Source organism: Hyperoodon ampullatus, assembly GCF_949752795.1.
Source record: "Hyperoodon ampullatus genome assembly, chromosome: 5".
NCBI lineage: Eukaryota > Metazoa > Chordata > Mammalia > Artiodactyla > Ziphiidae > Hyperoodon > Hyperoodon ampullatus.
In genome coordinates this window covers 38,269,989-38,287,084 of record NC_136918.1, presented here as the reverse complement: position 1 = coordinate 38,287,084, position 17,096 = coordinate 38,269,989, and the positions used below count along the sequence as shown (strand labels likewise).

The following is a 17,096-nucleotide window of genomic DNA, read 5'->3' as shown; positions in this document are numbered from 1 at the left end:
TTTGGTCCCGCCTCTGCAAGTAGGTTGCCCTCAGGCATCTGTTCCCACCCAGGCAGACTGGGGTTAAAGCAGCGGCTGATTAGGGGGCTCTGGCTTACTCAGGCCAGAGGGGAAGGAAGGGTACGGTAGTTATAATTGGAATGCAGGGTGAGCCTATGTCAGCAGAAGCCAGCATGATGTTGCAACAGCCTGAGGTGCGCCGTGTGTTCTCCCTGGGAAGTTGTCCCTGGATCACGGGACCCTGGAAGTGGTGGGCTGCACAGCCTCCCGGGTTGGGGAGGGTGTGTGTGGATAGTGACATGTGCTTGCACACAGGGTTCTTGGTGGCTGCAGCAGCAGCCTTAGCGTTTCATGCCCGTCTCTGGTGTCCACGCTGATAGCCACGGCTCGCGCCCTTCTCTGGAGTTAGTTTAGGCAGTGCTCTGAATCCCCTCTCCTTGCGCACCCTGAAACAATGGTCTCTTGCCTCTTAGGCAGGTCCAGACTCTCCCGGACTCCCTCCCAGCTAGCTGTGGCGCACTAGCCCCCTTCAGGCTGCGTTCACGCCACCAACCCCAGTCCTCTCCCTGGGATCTGACCTCCGAAGCCCGAGCCTCAGCTCCCAGCCTCCACCCGCCCTGGCAGGTGAGCAGACAAGCCTCTCGGGCTGGTGAGTGCTGGTCGACACTGATCCTCTGTGCAGGAATCTCTCCGCTTTGCCCTCTGCACCCCTGTTGCTGCGCTCTCTTCCATGGCTCCAAAGCTTCCCCCCCGCCCCACCCCCTGTCCCCGCCAGTGAAGGGGCTTCCTAGTGTGTGGAAACTTTTCCTCCTTCACAGCTCCCTCCCAGAGATGCAGCTCCCATCCCTATTCTTTTGTCTCTGTTTTTTCTTTTTTTCTTTTGCCCTACCCAGGTACATGGGGAATTTCTTGCCTTTTGAGAAGTTCGAGGTCTTCTGCCAGCATTCAGTAGGTGTTCTGTAGGAGTTGTTCCACATGTAGATGTATTTTTGATGTATTTGCGGGGAAGAAGGTGATCTCCATGTCTTACTTCTCCGCCATCTTGAAAGTCCCTCCCAGCATGTCTAGTTTTGAACTCACTTTATGCCTTAGCACTTAGCACAGAGCTCAAACATACATAGGTACTTCATGAGTGTTTGTTGAATAAATTAATGGATAAATTCAGGAATGAAGGAATGAGCAAACTGACCGTGGATACTGTTAGGATAAGACAAAATAATAGGAATATAAAAATATGTAAAAGTCAGGGGAATTTCACCAGTTTTAAGGGGGAATATTTATATAATTAAAAAAAAGCGAATCATACCCAACTGGCTTTTGGTCCTGGTTTTATTATTATGTTGGAAACTGATATCCCAAATTTGCAGTAGTCTACATTGCAATCTTCCATTATCTGTTTTAAAATGAAAACATTCATAAGATTCCTTAAAGAAAAATAATAAGAAAGAAATATCTCTCATTTACATAGCACTTTAATCTTTTCAAAGCCCTTTTCATGTATTTTCTCTTGTAGGCCAATTATCTTAATACCATCACTGTCAAATTTCTGTTGTGTTGATTTATATTAAGGACCTTATTGTAAAATGTCAAAAAGCCAGAATTATTGTGACTACATTTTAAGTAGTAATTGGTGGAGGAAGTGCTAACTACAGCCCATTGGCTCTTCCTAAAAGGCATGTCTTGTAAATGGATGAGGGTTTAAGTGGAGATCTACTCTCCAATATACCTGAACACACTAGCTCTCAGATGACAGAGGGTTGAGTCTTGAGATAAACATGATACTATTTCTTATGCTCTATCTATGCTACTAGCTTAATTCGTTAGCTAGAGAGTTACAAGTTAGCTGCTAGCAAATTAGAAAGCATATTTGAAAATAATTTGTATTCTTTGGGTGTTACAACAGTATAAGTTATACCATCTGAGAAACCAATATTAAGCTAAAATATGGTAAAGGCAGTCAGATATATAAATAGCACAACTCGGAAAATAGGAGACAACATCTGGTTTCCGCTCTATCACTTACTTGTTCAACCTTGGGGACATCATTTCATTTCTGCAGATCTCAATTTCTTCTGAAAAATATCCTGACATCCCTTCTAGGGCTAATATTCTTAGAGTCTGTAAGGACATTTTCCCTCCCCGTTATGTTTAGTGAAAGGAACTACCAAAAGATATTTAACTAGAGACTCTTTCTTATCCAGCTTTAAACTCAATGAACAATTTGCACTTTCTTTGCTTGGGGTGGATATAACTGGTCTTAAAGACAGGACTTACAGAGCTAGTAATATAGATTTATGTCCTCACATAAGACCCCAACTTGTATGTCATTTGTACAAAGAGATCAAGCCTCCTCCATTGGAGAAGGGGGCACTGTTAGAACCAGGATCAAAGTCACATACAGCAATAATGACCATGTGCAACTCCTCACTGTGTCAGCACCAATGATGCTGGTAAGGACCTTGCTTATAAAAATTACACTGATTCCTCTCCATTAAGATCCAGAAAAGTGATTTTAGTCTTGCCCTTATATTGTGAATAAAAAATATTTCCTGCCATATCAGCAAACAAAGGACACTGGAACCATCAAGCCATCACATTACAGCTGCCTAGATGGTGAGCCCTCAGGGAACTTGGGATAGAAACAGGATGCCTGCCATCTAGCAGTCAGCCACTGCAGGCACCCCCGACAGTGCACCCTGAGGAGACTCAGGATGAGAAAACACAGGATACTGGCCCCAGAGAGCTGAGGTGTATATCAAAGGAATGATTTCAGTGAGCCCAGACTCTTGCATTTTCCCATACATAGAAAAGTGCTAAATTCCTTAACTTGAGATATCTGGTTGCCTTTAATTAACAATAATCTTTTGATTTGACTACCTGGTCTTTGTTGCAAAAACTCCTATGTATCCTGGCTCCCCCTCCCCCCCAACTTGCCTCTTGAAGTCCGTTAGAATTATCTGAGATATTGTGCCCTGGGCTTAAGTCCTCAGTTTTGTCTGCCAAATAAAACATAACTCTCAACTTTTAGGTTGTGACTTTTTTTCAGTCGACAATATCAAGCATTTCTCCACAGCAAATGCTCTCATTTTAATTTACTGATATCAGAAATTTCCCTGTTTACCACGTTTCGCCTTTTATTACTTTGGCCTCTAGAAAGCTACAATTTTCCTACAATAAATCTTTGAATTAGCCTCTTTGTGAGGTGTTCTCCATGTCTCTACAATCGTTTGTTTTCATTCCTTTACAACTCTGTTTAAATGCTGTCCTGTATTTTATGTGTCACTGTAAGTAGCTTTAGAACATTTCTTTGGAAGGCAGAACAATGTAGTTAATTAACTAACTAATGAATGAATGAATACTCTCCATTGTTTGGGCCCTTTACAATGCATGCAACCCCTTCAGGCTCACAATCTCAACATGCTCCTGAAGGAGGCATTATTATCCAAATGCGCAGATGAGGTAATGACTCAGAATCTTGTTCTGGATTTGGGGTCTTGCATCTAGAGAGTGGCAGAGTCAAGAGGTTTTCCCACTGTGTCATGACAGTCACCAGGGGGGTCTTATAACCTTCAGCTGTCATCTACACTCACCTCAGGAAACCGAACCCATTGGATTGAGGGACCTCCATTTTGGTTTTGAGACCTATACTGTCTAGTACAGTAGCTACCAGCCACTTGTGGCTATTTAAATTTAAATTAGTTAAAATAAATAAAATTTAAAATCCAGTTCCTTAGATGCATACCCACAGTTCATGTGTTCAATAGCCAACCTGGCTAGTGGCTACTGTATTAATAGTACTGCCTTAGACTAGTGTTTCTCCAAGAGTGTTTTGTACCATGTTTTGGCCTGTCAAGGTTTTCTGTGGTGAAATAGGTTTAGTAAATGCTGCGTATTATATTCCCTCTTGAATATTCACAATGCACCACAGTATATTAAAGAAATCCTAAAGAAATCAACTTAACTTTGTTTAAACAGCACTTCTCAAATTTATTTGATCATGGAACCCTATTTCATGTTGCACTAGTTAATAGAGTCTTGGAGCAGGGACTGGGAAATTCAGGTAGGATCAGACCCTCATTCTCATATTGTTGTGAATCTTCTCTGGGTTTCAACCAAAGTTAGAAATGCCTTGGCACTCCTGGTAAGTATTTCTTCCAGTTTTCCTCATTCAGTAGAGCCAAGAAATAATCACCTTACTCAAGCTGTGCCCTCAAACATTTTGAGGTCCAGTGGATCTCCCTGGATGGTCCTATTGAGAAGAATCAGAGAGTGGCAGCTGACCATGGCCACACACAGTGGGCCCCAGGGCAGAGCCTTGCCCGAGGCAAAGCTGTGGACTTCCTGGAAACTGGTAGAGAAGATCATTAGTAAGTTAAGATCTTCAACAAAATCACTTTGCACACCCTGCCTCTTAAAATCTTATTAACATAAGCTTCAATAATACCTAATCCCTATGCTCAAAAGCTTCAATAGCTCCCCATGCCCTGTATGATAAATTCCGAGTAGAGTACTTGGGTATAATCACAGGGGCTTTTGTCAGGTTGCCTGTCGCCAGCCCACAAGGTGGCAGTGTTGCAGGAAGGCACATTGTGGGATGGCTCAGAGCTGACATCTGCGAACTGCAAAGTTGCTTCTGCAAAGCCTCCCAACTCAGGCAAGAAGTCTCCAGGCCAATGGGGTAGCAGGGATGGAAAGGAAGCCTGCCTGCTGGCTCCTTTCTTCTTCAAGTAAAAACAGGCATGGGCTCAAATAGTTCTCACTAATTGGCCCTTTGGCCTTCGCCTATATTTGACAGCAGACTGGCTTGCCTTACCTTCTCTCCTCCCATCTTAGAGCTGAATAATAATTGTTTCTAGTGGTTTCTACTTTCCCCAAAGTTTCAGAGTACCAGGGGCAAGGGAGGGAGAGAAGGGGTGGAAACTGCTAACATCCCTTTCCCCTTTCACTACTCTGGCCAGTAGAGGCCCTACCTGTCTGGACAAAGGCCTGGCCTGGGCATCGGAACAGCCAGAAGCAGAGACACATGAATAGGGCTAGAACCCAGGTATCTTCTGCAATGTCATACTGCCTGACTGCTGTTCCCTTGTGCCAGTGCTGCACCCAGTCCCATCACCATCCTGGAGAGCCCCTGCGTGATTCCTTCAATAACAGCAGCCTCAGCCAGAGTTTGGAGCCCAGGTGGGGTACCCAGAGCTTAAGAGCAGAGGTATCTCCACTCTGACTGAGAAGACAGGTCCCAGCCCTGCAAGAAACTGAGCTCGGGGGCACTCTGTGAAGATGGGCAGTCTCTCCTGTCTCTAGCTCTGTTCTAGGGTAGTTCTTATGTGATTGCCCTCTCCGCTCCCTAGTGCCAGTTTTTAAACCATGTCTGTAAAAATTCTAGCCATTCCCCCTTCAAAACCTATCTCAAATGCTATCTCCTCCAGGTGGTATTCCTTGATCCATTCATTTTCAAAATGAATTTCTACTTTTTATCCACTATGTTATTATAAAAATCAGAAATGTGTTTTTTTATCAAGCAGTCTTTATTATGTCTTCTTCTGTATCCTGATATCTGTACCTTAATCATAATTCTTTTCTTGGCCTGTGTAGTACATTGAAGGTGGGTGCATTTGCAACTTTTATCCCACTAGAGTGTGAACTCCATGATGGGGGGAGATGGAGGTTTTCCTTTCTGGATTTCCTACCTCACAAGCCGCCCAGGAAGTCTGTGTGGTTTTTAGTTAAGCATAGTCCTGATTTCACTCTTTGCTTTTTTGTTTTATTCATTCAACTACCTACTCATCCACTTTATTCTATTCCATTTTTCATGTGGAGTTTGAAGACCTACTTTCCCTGTCTGATTCTGAACTTAGAACTCATTTAATTTAGCACCTTAGACTAATGGGGAGCTGGTACCAGCCAATTATTATGTATATTTTTATGTGAGATTCACCCCTCAACACAAGAAGGATGAATTGAAGTGTCACCTGGGTAGCCCCACCAATCACACACTCCGTCTTTGCTAAAGGGCCTACCAGTTTTTAGCAGTAGGAAGAGTCCCCCAGAGGTCCAGTCCATCTTCTGTAAGAGTGCCAGTCTGCAAGATAATTAGAATGGGTTTTAGCAGAAGATTTAGAGCTTTTAATTATATCATGATTTACACAAAACCCAAGCTACTAAGAAATTACAGTGTATTTAGTTGTCCCAAGCCCTTTTATTTAAAATTAAATGTGTTTATTTTATTAAAAATTTTTTTTCATTATTGTGTTTATCTATAGTAAATGTGATACTCAGTTTTCCATTAGCTTTCTTTTTTTTCTTCCAAGTCAGATTTAAAAAAATTTTTATTCTCCATTTGTTCAAAGATTATTTTTTAAATTAAATTTGTTTTTTATATTTTATTCTTATTGAAGTATAGTTGATGTAAAATATTCTATAAGTTACATATGTATAATATAGTAATTCACAATTTTTAAAGGTTATACTCCATTTATACTAATTATAAAATATTGGCCAAGCCCTTATTGGTAAACATCAAATTTTAAGTCAGAGAAGAGCACCTGAAAGAAAGATTCAGCATGTGACAAATGATTCCCAAAAGACGGTGTTGAAAATTAGGTGAGTCTAGTCATTAATTAGTACAAAACGCAAGTGTTTTGTTTTTGTTTGTTTATTGTTGGGACCGTTGCTGTTGCTGAATGAGAGAGGTTCAGTGGATAGAAATCCAACAAGAGCCAGCTTGAGTTTGACTTTTCAGTTGGCACCTGCTGTCTTTCTAAACCAGAGCTCAGAATTTTTTTCTTTCTTTGCAAGACTATTTAGTTCCCAGTCTGCCATCTGGTTCACAGCTATCTTCCTAAAAATATGGGAGACATGGTGATTGTCCAGATTGATAATGAAATGTTGATAAAGGGCTTTCAGGTTACAGAGAGAAGTAAAGTGCTAATAATAAATATTAATTAATGCCCAGGAATGGGTTTTACTGTTAGATCAAGAGGAAAATGGTTGAGAGAGTTGATTTGCTGTACTATGTGAAAGTATTTGACAGATAATGTAACAGAGAAAGCAAAATGGAACTGAGTACTATCACAGCATTTTTAATTTGCTCATTGCTTCACAGTCAGTTATTAATTACAAACCCGGGTGTCTTTACTCAGTAGGCCAATTGTATTAGGCCTGCTCAACACCCAGTCAGAGTAAGGAAGTGGTTACCGCTGCCTCAGCACTGTCAAGGCCAAGCAGAACACTACCAAGCACTAGGGAATATCCTCTTCAACACTGACGCTCAGGTCTCTTACACTATTTTTCTTGAAGGTCATCTCAGTATAAGACACTGAAGTTTCTAGTTTTCTATCAAATGGTATCTTCTATCATTACAGCATATAGCATTAGCATCATGCTTTATAGTGAAGTGCTTACAATGCTTTCACTTCTTACAACTGAGTAAATAGGGTAGAGACATTCTCAGCTTAGGGGTGAAATGAGCAGCCCCAGGGTCTAGGGGCCTGTAGGTTGGAGAGAAAGAACCGGAATCCAGCCCATCTGAAGACTTCCACCAGATGACAAATGTTAAATGAATTCTGCACAGCATGTGGAGAGACAAAGTCCGTACTGGGCTTCTGGATTAAAGAAGTAAGGAATGTTTGTTTCATTAATTCATTTGGACTTCATGGAGAGCTAATGTGCCTTTGTGTAAGTTATTCCTTCAAGAACAAAAACCGCAAAACAAAACAAAACAAAAAGCCAAATAAAACACTATCTGCTTCATTTCCCTCCTGTATTTTATAAGAACCCCAACATGTGTGTTTAGATTCCAAATGCTCTTGAGTTGTTCCATTTCAAAAACAGTTAGCAACTTAATTCAAACTGAAATGTTTTTCTGATGATTAGATTATGTTTTAAGCATCAATATCTTGAACATGAAAACAGAGATGATACTGCAGCAAAAGAGATATGGGACCATGTTATTTCTCTATGTGAAAATGACCCTTATACAATAAAACTAGCCATAAATAGAAAAAAAAACTAAATTATAGTTGCTGTTCTAAAAGGAATAAGATAGAAAAAGAAAACTTAGCATAAATACTAGCCCAGGCTTGGGCTGGATTGAATAGAAAAGGAAGAAAGAACTTGTTTTAAGGAACTTATAACAAACCAACGTAAACTAGAAATATACAGGAACAAATGTACTCAGAAGCCCAGTGGTGAATATCTTCTAAATTGAAATAACACTAGATGGAAATTCAATTAATTGTGCAGGGCTTTATTTCAACATCATGTTGGTAGAGTTTTATAATATTAAAGCTAGAAAGAAACAGAGATCATTGTAGTTCAAATTTCTTATCTTAAAAAGCCACGTGGAAACTTAGTATCAAATTCAGGATTAGTTTCTCATTTTGCCCATTCCCAACCAAGAGTCCTTTGCACAATAAGATGCCATCATGACATATGGAGTTTGGCCACATCTGCTGTTGAGCATCCCTAAGACAGCCTAGTAAAGGAGCACATGAGGATGTGGAGGGAAAAGCTTTCTACGGGATGGAAACACCTCTGAAAAAATTAGTGTTAGAAAGAGATAAGTAATGAACGCATTTTCTAAATCTCCCTCCTATATTCACACAGTGGGGAGGCTGCTGGGTAAGTAACAGGAATCCCTATTGGGGGCTGTTCTTTGGCCCTGCATCTAAAAGGAAGCTACTGTTAAGTTAACCTTACAGGGCCTTCTTTGTCAAAGGAAACTAGAAAAGAATAGAACTGAACTAACGTAAGAGCTATGCCACTTCCACCTGGAAGTTATTACAGTAAGAGACGGTTTTGAATCCCAAAACAGGCATGAAAATATTAAATTTGACAGGGAAGAAATTCATGATGTGATGGCTAAACCACTTCCTCAGGACTCAGGAAAGCGGGCTTCTAGAATGTGATCTCACACTAGCTTCCTGTGTGACCTTCATGACCTCCGTGTTCCCATCTGTCCCACGAGGGTGCTGGACTAGACAGACTTCCCAGCTCGGCTGTGTCTTGAGCTCTTTAACCTCCAACCTGGAAAGTTTAGCTCATACTTTGTCAAAGTACACGAGGTTGATTTGCCTGCACATATTGATTCTCTGTGGGGAGATACAGAAGATTTTCTTTTTCTTCAGCTTCCTTTGTGCATACACGACGCCTGTGGTCAGGGAGGGCGGCTGGCAACACAGGAGAGACAGCACGGAGAGGAGGGGCAGGACCGTGGTTGCAGTATCTTTTGGAGAGACCTGGGGAGGGGGGGGCATACAGGTTGCCCTGGCAGAGAGGGCCAGAACCCTTCCTGGCACCGTCTCCTGCTGCACCACTGGGGTTCTAGAAGCTCAGAATAATCACTGTGATCCGGCTGTCTTGGTGGGACTGAGTGTTCTCTTGGCTGTGCCTGAGGAATCAACAAATTGTCTTCCACCGCAAAACAAAGGAGACCCTGGATCACCACCCCACATCTTACTGTCCTTGACCCTGCTTCTCTCCACTGAGCCTTCCCTCCAACCAGAGTGCCACCCCTTCTCTGCTCATCACAGCCTCTGGACTCCTGGGCACTGGGCCTAGTCTTGAGTTGTAACATTTCACACATGGCTTGACTGTAGGCTTATGAATCTCCCTCCCCCACTAGCTTACAAACTCCTCGGGCGCAGAAGCTGTGCCTTCTTCATCTTTGAAGTCACCTTGGAATTCATCTTACTCATCTCCAGATGCAGGGCCTAGCACAGTTCTGACACAGAGGAGGTGCTCAGCACACACACTGAATGCATGGCGACCTGATAAAAACTAGGACCAAGACTCTGCCAACTTCTCAGCGTATATCAACTGCTCTGGGGAAGCCAATAATAAAAATAGCTTGCTCTCCCTGGACACACACGCTGGGACAAGCACTGTGTACATACACTATTTAGTTACCCCTCACAACCACGTTGTGATGTAAATACTGTTATTTCCTCCATTTAATGGTAGAGGCAACAGAGACTTAAAAAGTTAAACAGCTTTCCCAAGGCCACATGCTGGTTAAATGGTGAGGATGTAGACCCTAGTCTATTCAACTCGAGAGCACAAATGTGTGACTGGTATGTCATATTATCAAGCCAGGTCTCATGGAGTCAGGATTCCAGGCAAATCTACCGAGGCTCACAGGACTAATAAGGGCGGGGCCAAGATCAAATCATAGGTTGCTTAATGTTCCCATGCTCTGTTGATTAAGGGCTTTCCCTCTACAACCTTGCCTAGGTTTTCATGACATTACCGTAATTTTAGCCATAAAGTTCTCTTTTCAGTATTGGAAACACAGATTCTAGTTCAGTAGCAATGGCTACTAGATACATCTTTGGGCCAATTCTAGTTTATTGCAAAATCTATCATTCCCTGATTTTCCCAATCCCAGACACAGAGGAGTTTTAACCCTGAGGACTCATGCCTGCCTAATGCTGAGCCAGTGCAGATAGAGGCAGCCAACCAGTGCAGATAGAGGCAGCCAACAGGTCCATGGGTTCTGACCTACAAGAAGATGGGGTGTGCAATGAGTACACTGCTTTGGTGTGTATTGGATGTTGAGTCCTGCCCAAGAAACCTTCATACCCAATCCACTGCCAGGGCTTCCTGGTCCATAGGAGAGAGCTTTTTGCTGGTTTTCCTGCTCAGTGCTCCTGCTCTCGAGATGAAACTGGCACACTGCCTCAAATTCCAGCCCCACTGGCTTCGACATTCTGCCTCGTTCTTTCCAAGCTCCATTCTCCCGTTGCCAAAGTTCCCTGGCCTCCTCTGCCCTCCCTTCCCCTAGAAATGCTCCCTGGGAGCTTATTTCAGATTGAAATGACTGTGCAGAGCTCAAGTTTGAGCATGAACATTGCCTAGAAATTCTTGTGACTGTCTTTGCCTCTCCCCCACTCAACACACAAACATTTCTATGCCATCACTGAGCATTGTAAGGAGGCCACCAAACCCCAGTTTCATACCTGTGTTTGGATCCTTTTATTCACAATGTTTTATTCTCCCCTATAAGCCCACAGTGCTAAGATCCCAGCATATCTTACAGAACAGACCACACAGTTCATAACAGAATCAGAATCTCAGCACCAGAAAGGACCTCAGAAGTCATTTATCACAACCCTTTCCTCTACAGCCATTACAACTATTCAGAGAGACATCCAAATGAAACCAGACATCGTGAAGCTTAAAAAGGGAAGTGGAGATCCATTCAGTACACAGCTCTGTAAAAGTAGACATTTAATTTCATCTCAGAACCTAACAAGAACACAGGGAAACTCATTGACTGTATGGTATGTTGGGTATTCCCTGGACGATGTACACACTCACATACTTCAACACTCTCAAATAGTCCAAACTTCTAGGCATGGCATTCAAGATCCCCTGCAGTCTGATCTAATATTACTTGCTAGACTTATCTTTAAATTGCTTTCTGGTTCCAGAAACACTGTGTGCTTTTTCTTCCTTTGCATTTTGCTTACTCAAATTAGTATATTCTTCCTGCTTTCTGATCTGATTCACTGAATCTTCCCCATCCTATCAGGCTTGAGAAATATGTATTTTCTCTGAAGCTATTTGGCCTTGGATATCACAAATGCCACACATGCAGTAACCTCTTTCTCCCATCCAGGTGGTGAAAGGAGCCGTGAACTTTGCAGCTTTTGATAGCTGCACCTTTCAATATAATTTCCACTAATCCCATGTGGCTATTTAAATTTAAATTAATTAAAAAGAAATAAAACTGAGAATTCATTTCCTCAATTACACCAAGCACACTTCAAGTGCTCAATGAACATATAGTTAAGGACTACCAAGTTGGGCAGTGTAGATATATAGAATATTTTCATCATCCTAAAAAGCTCTATTGGATGATATTGATTCAGAATGATGGGACTTAGAGGAAACCCTTTTGAGTTAGGTTAAGTTCCTTGAGAAAGCTATGCTATTCAAAAGGCTTACCCCAAGTACTTACTCCATGGTACATATATACACCAAGCGCATAGGAGAAACCCTTGACTCCAAGGAAGGAGAAGAACATTATGAACTTGAAGGCATCATTGTACAGTTTGAAGTTCAGAGGCTGGGGGTAGAGGATGGATCTCACCAAGTCCCCTTTAGCTGTATTGTAAGCTACATGAAGATAATCACAAGTGGAGTAAGGTCCTTTAATACAGTTTCCCCTAAAACCAAAAAAATGGTTTGCATGGAATTAAGGATTGGCTAATAGTGTCAATAGAATATGGAATTAAAACAGCATTGCTATGACCTAACAGTATATTTACATTTATTGTTCTTCCAAGTTGCCAGGAACAATAAATTGCATTCACTTAGCCCTGCTCAATTTCTCTTGGTCTGGGAGTCAGTGCTTCGGTGGCTCACACAGTGTAATCCTCCTACCCCCATTCACACAGGGGGCTGAGGAAAAGAAGGCCAAGGAGCTGACGAATGCAATGATCAGAGAACATGAGCTGCTAAGAGAAAGAGACTTTAAAGCAAAAATATGTGTTGAAAATAATAAAAAATTAAGAGAAAAGTAAAGCACAAGACAAGTAACCTTATATGCCTCTGGTCATGTTATTCTTATGCTCAAAAACCTTCCAGACCCCGCACTTTTTAGAATGAAGTTCAAATTTCTAGGCATGGCATTTGAGGTTCCCCTTTTATTTGATATACTCTTGCCTTGCTAGGCTTATCTCTTAACTGCTCACTGGTCCCAGAAGACCCCTATGCGTTCCTTCCTTTGTGTTTTATAGACACAAATTAGCCTATCTTTCCAGCTCTCTGATATGATTGGCTAAATCCTTCCCATCCTCTCAGGTTTGGTTCAAAGTGCCACCTCTTTGAATAAGTGTTTCCAGAATTCTACTCCCATACTTCACACCCAAAGTAATTTCTCCCACTCTTTGGAGTCCCTGTAACACTTGGTCATATGACATCTCTCACTGCTCTGTGTTTTGTTAGCTATAAATCCATCTGTCCCTTGTGCCAGATCATAATCTTCTTTAAGGGCAAGGAGTATCTCACAATTTTTTTCTTTAGCCCTCTGTGCATAGCACTTAGTAGATACTCATTAACATCTAAAGTATTGGCAAAAAGATTGACTACTATATATTCCAGATATGAGTCAGTATTCTAAGTATAAAACATGCCTTAATCCCACTGCTTGATGAACATCTCGTCTCCTCAAACATGGCTTTGCAGGCTTTGAAGGAAAGGAGCAGAGTTTCCCCTAACCTGTTGCCTTAGCATTTTACAAGCTCAGATCAGGGGTTCCCATGATCTTCACCCATTAGCTTCTGCTTAAGCAGCAGCTGGAGGGACGTTCTCATGCCCACTGACTACTTTGAGCAAAAAAAATAAACTCAAACCTAGATATTTTTAATTTAAAAAAATCAGGTAGTACAATTGAATCACAGACTAAACTAAAGCATAGAGATATCAAAACACAAGATGTGTTTTGGATCTGTGAATGTGTCGGGTGACAGAAACACAGGTCAGTGGTGAATACAGAGAGCTGGGACCAGATCATGGAAGGCATTGTAATGTCATGTGAAAGAGTGGGACTAATATTGGTAGTCTTGAAAAGGTTTTGAGCATGGTATTTATGAATTGCTTCAAACTGTGTTTTAGAAGTATGACTTGATGACAGACTGAGGAATAGGTTAGAGAAAGGTTGAACAAAAATAAAAGAAAAAATATGTAAGGTGAAAATTGAAGGGAAACAGTCAAATGAATATTTCTGTAGGAATAGTTTAGACAGGAGATGATGATGGCCTGGATAAAACACCAGACATGGGGATGAAGGAGAGGGAGACAGGATGCGGGAAGTATTTGCAGAATCTATAGGATGTGGTACCCTATTTGGTATGGGAGGAAATGAAGAGTTAAAGATGATATGAAGAGACTTGACAGATGCTATGATGTCAACAGAAAGAGGAAGTAGAGGAGGATGAGTTCCCTTTTAGATGCCTTGATTTTGAAGCATCGATAGGACATGTAGGTGGAGGTATCCAGCAAAAACCTAGAAAGATCATCCCAGCAAGCAACTCTGAAAAAACAAATGTCCTCAAGTGATAGTGGTTGAAACTGTTTTCTTAGTAGTCACTTAGAGGGGGTATAGAGGGAAAAGAGAAAAAGCCTATGGACACACAATAAAACCAAGAACACAGTTTTGCCTTTTAGGAAGCGTACTTCATTCCTGTATACCTTCATCATAGACAAGGGTATTAACAACGAACCATTCAGTTGGAAATGGCGGCAACTTAGACTACTAAGGGTTTGATTGGAAACTAGGATGTGGCAGACTCCATAATCCTAAACAAGATTTCCCTAATCCAGCACCCCTACCTCTAATCATGGACCAAATTTACAAAAGTGGAATCTACTAACCTGTTTGCAAAACAACTGCTCTTACTGGCCCCTGCCCAGAGGGCTTGACCTGGATAACTTCTGTTCCACAGAAAAGGACATGTTTCCAATAGCCTTCTAAACTGTGGGATTTCCAGGCTGTGGTGTTCTCCATGTGGGGCAATGGTGTCTTTGTAACAGGTGTACTTTCTCCTAAAGAAGATTGTATTTTGTTGATTCTGTGTGAACTCTGGTAGTAATTTAGAGCTGGCACTTGCCAGTTTCAAGAAAGGATACAGACTTCAGCTAATCTGGTTGTTAATTCTATCTCATGAGTCAGATGACTGTTCTTAGGGATGCTGATGATGAAAGCAGTATCAAATATATTTGATTATATGTCATATATTTATGTAACATTTGCCTATCTTTTCCACACCTGACCAGTATGGTTTGTTGTTTTTATTTAAAAAGCAGCCCATTTTATAGAAAGTTTTGCCACTTAATAATCCCAAGTGTTCTTTAAGCCCAGCACTATTCTAGGCAATGAAGAAACTACAAAGCATGTGTATAGTTATTATTACTTCTCTTTTATTCACTCATTTATCTGCTCATTCATCCATTGATTCAGCAACTATTTTTAAGTGCTTATTCTGACCCAGGCACTGCTCTAGGTGCTGGGAATGTAATAATGGAAGACAGACAGAAATTCTGCCCTCATAAAGCTCATGGAGCCCGGCCAGTAAATAACAGTAAATAATTAATTAAAATACAATGCAGGGGGTTCCCTGGTGGCACAGTGGTTGAGAGTCCGCCTGCCGATGCAGGGGACACGGGTTCGTGCCCCGGTCTGGTAAGATCCCACATGCCGCAGAGCGGCTGGGCCCGTGAGCCATGGCTGCTGAGCCTGCGCGTCCGGAGCCTGTGCTCCGCAACGGGAGAGGCCACAACAGTGAGAGGCCCGCGTAACGCTAAAAAAAAAAAAAAAATACAATGCAGTGAATATTTTGATAGCAGTACTAGGTGATCTGAAGATCCAGGAAAGATTTCCTGTACAATTAATAGATGACAACTTGAAGGGTGAATAAGCCCAGCCAGTTTAGGGAGGAGAGAAAAGTGTTCTTAGAAGAGCTGAGAGAAAAAGCATGGTGTGTTCTGGGTACTAAAGATAGTTGAGGATGTTTGGGACATTGAGTTTGGAGGTAGAGGAAATCAGTCCTGGAAGTACAGAGGTGGATGAGAAATGATGGCTTCATGAAATCTATACAATATTCTTCACGCAGGGGTGGAAGGAGAAAGAAGTGGATGAAGACCGTCAAAAGGTACCAACTTCGTTATAAGATAAATAAGTACTAGGGATATAATGTACAACATGATAAATATGATTAATACTGCTATATGTTATATATGAAAGTCATTATGAGAATAAATCCTAAGAGTTCTCATCACAAGGAAAATTTTTTATTTCCTTAATTTTGTATCCATATGAGATGATGGATGGTCCCTGAACTTGTAATCATTTCACGATGTATGTATGTCAAGTCATTATGCTGTACACCTTAAGTTTATACAGTGCTATATGTTAATTATATCTCAATAAAACTGGAAGAAAAAATATTCTTCATGACCTTTTGTTTGGAGCTTGCAGTGAAAGACAAACTAATATAACAGGACAGAACCTCTCTTTTCTCTTTCTGGATGACCTCAGCTCTACTTCCGTTAATTAGCCCCGCTAAATAAGCATATCAGTAATGTCTATCTCCATCTCTCCTCTCTACTGGGCTCTTGTTTTGTGCTTCCAAGTTGTTGGCTGTTCATCCCAACATAGATATCCCACTAGTGTCTCCAGTTCAACATTTCTAAAATCCACATCAGTATTTTTATCCCCAAACTTCCTCCTGACTTCCCTATTTCCCTTATGGTCCTACCCTTTTGCTAAGTCACAGATTTATAATCTCAGAACCATCTTTGATTCCTCCTCTTCTCATAATCTGCCTTTTCATGGAATGATTCTCCAAGTCCTACTGCTTCTTCCTGTGAGTGTCGTTCTTGGACTCTTGCATCTAGGTCCCAGTGGCTTCAATGGCAGTCGCTGTCTGACTCATGGTGGTTGCATTAACAATGGATTAGCTGTGATTTGTTTAGCTCTGTGGATAATTTGAGGCTACAATGGAACTAATAAATCTTTTTTATAAATAAGCATCTCAACCACAGTCTGCCGTGATGTCCTGAGTTAGGAAAAATCTCCAACCCTTCCTTCTGTGTTTCTTGTTTCCTTTCATATCACTACCACACTCACAACACTTCTGACATCAGATGTGTATGGGGAGGGGTTTCTCTACAATCAGCGATTCTGTGACATCGGCTGGTTGTCCTATAATTTAACTCAATTCAATTCATTTTGACACCATTTACCTGGAGATAGCATCAGACCCCATAGGTTAAGGGCTCAGTCCCACAAGACTGTTCCCACCCCATTCAGATGTCAATTGCAAATCGAGATTGTCATCTGTGCTTCTGACAGATGAGCTATAAATCTGAGATTCTGATGACCCCTTCCTGGGATTCAATTAATTTTCTAAAGTGGCTCACAGAACTCAGGGAAATACTTACTTACGTTTACCTGTTTACTGAAGAATATGATAAAGGACATAGATGAATAGCCAGATGAAGAGACACATAGGTCGAAGTCTGGGAGAGTTCCGAGTGCAGGAGCTTCTGTCCCCTTGGAGTTGGGGTGCATCACCCTCCCGGTATGTGGATGT

The 17,096-nt window shown here is 41.6% G+C and overlaps 1 pseudogene across 1 annotated transcript in view; it reads right to left on the bottom strand.

The window, feature by feature from the left end:
* The window catches only part of LOC307053709 (putative cation-transporting ATPase 13A5), a 104,941-nt pseudogene that overhangs the window by 47,850 nt on the left and 39,995 nt on the right, over nt 1-17,096 (bottom strand). Inside the window, exons 14-19 of the transcript in view lie at nt 14,377-14,547; nt 11,960-12,117; nt 9,045-9,236; nt 6,018-6,079; nt 4,198-4,348; nt 1,307-1,393 (exon numbers count right to left, since the gene is read on the bottom strand). The product of the transcript in view is annotated as a putative cation-transporting ATPase 13A5 (transcript). The remainder of the gene's footprint in view (nt 1-1,306; nt 1,394-4,197; nt 4,349-6,017; nt 6,080-9,044; nt 9,237-11,959; nt 12,118-14,376; nt 14,548-17,096) is intronic.